Here is a 1,838-nt window from a genome sequence, read left to right as displayed (position 1 = left end):
TGCAGGCGAGATCCCAGGTGCAGTGGCCACTCAGTCATGTGTGGATATGCAGCACCAGGAACATAAAGTGAAGATGAAGGCCATACTGTCCAGACCTAACACACAGACATGGCAGCTCTTTTTTCAAACTGAAATATATGTTACTCATACAGAATAATGTCTCACAATGACATCTTCATACATGTTTAAATGTATTTTCCTGGGCTGGAGAGGTGGCTCATCAGTTAAAAGTACTAGCTGCTCCTCCAGAGGACTTAAGTTCAATTCCCAGCACCTACATGGTGGCGCACAACCATCTGTAACTCCAGTTCCAGGGGATCTGATGATGCCCTCTGCTGGCCTCTGCAGGCACTGCATGTATGTGCTGTACATACATATATGCAGCCCAAACACCTGTACACATAGAATAAATAAATCTAAACAGATTAAAGTGTATTTTCCTATTACTCTCTTGTCTCTGCCCTCTCCCACAAGTCTTCCTCTTCTCAATGAGCCCCAACCCCACCCATTTCACACACACACACACACACACACACACACATATATGCACACACACACACACACACACACACGCATATATGCACACACACATATATACACACACACACACACATATATACACACACACACACATACACACACACACACGCATATATGCACACACATATGTATACACACACACACGCATATATGCACACACATATATATACACACACACACACACACGCATATATGCACACACATATATACACACACACACACACACACGCATATATGCACACACATATACACACACACACACACGCATATATGCACACACATATATATATACACACACACACACACACACGCATATATGCACACACATATACACACACACACACACACACATACGCATATATGCATACACATATATATATACACACACACATATCTATAATTTAATCTAGATTCTACATATGGAAGAAAATGATATTTGTCTTTCTGATTCCAGCTTGTTTCACTTAACGTGATGATCACCAGTCCCATACAATTTTCTACAAACAACATCATTTTGTTCTCTGTGGCTGAGTAAACCTCCATTGTGTCTATAAATCTCATTTTCTCTATCCATCATCCTTGATGAGTATCTAGATTGAGTATATATCTTGGCTTTTGTGACCAGTGTATAACAAAGCCAGGCATGCCCGGATCTCTGCGGAACGCTGACTTAGAATCCTCTGGGTATATACCCAGGAGTAGTCTAAATTAGCCCACATGCAGTCCTCGCTCTCTCCCTTCATCTCCCCTCCCCCACCTCACACTGATCCCCACAGTGGCTCTACCAACTGTGAGGACGGTTCCACCTCCCCTCCCCCCATGCCCTCCCAGCATTTGCCATTGTTTTCTCATTAATGGTTTATCCTAACTGACAACTTGATGGGATTAGAATCAACCTCAGAGATAATGCTCTGGATAACTATGAGGGCATGTTGGGAAATTTACCTACAAAGGAAAAATGCACCCGGAATGTGGATATCGCCATGCCATGATCCAAATAAAAAAAGGATAAAGCAACCTGGGCACAGCATTCCTGTCTCTCTGCTTCTTTACTGCAGATGCAGTGTGGCCAGCCTCCTCAAGCTCCTGTGACTATACAAACTCCCACCATGAAGGGCTGTGAGCCAACGTGCCCCAGCTGCTCCTTTCACGGCAATGAGGAGAGTAGTGAATAACACACTTCATAACACCGAGACCACCCTCTCTGGGGAGAGGGAGTGTTCTGATTGACATCTTCCTGATATATAAACATGTCGAGTGTTTTCACTCATTTATTGGCTATTCCAGTAAAATAGCTG

The sequence above is a fragment of the Onychomys torridus genome, chromosome 7 (genome assembly GCF_903995425.1).
Source record: "Onychomys torridus chromosome 7, mOncTor1.1, whole genome shotgun sequence".
Taxonomy (NCBI): domain Eukaryota; kingdom Metazoa; phylum Chordata; class Mammalia; order Rodentia; family Cricetidae; genus Onychomys; species Onychomys torridus.
This window is presented reverse-complemented; position numbering follows the sequence as displayed.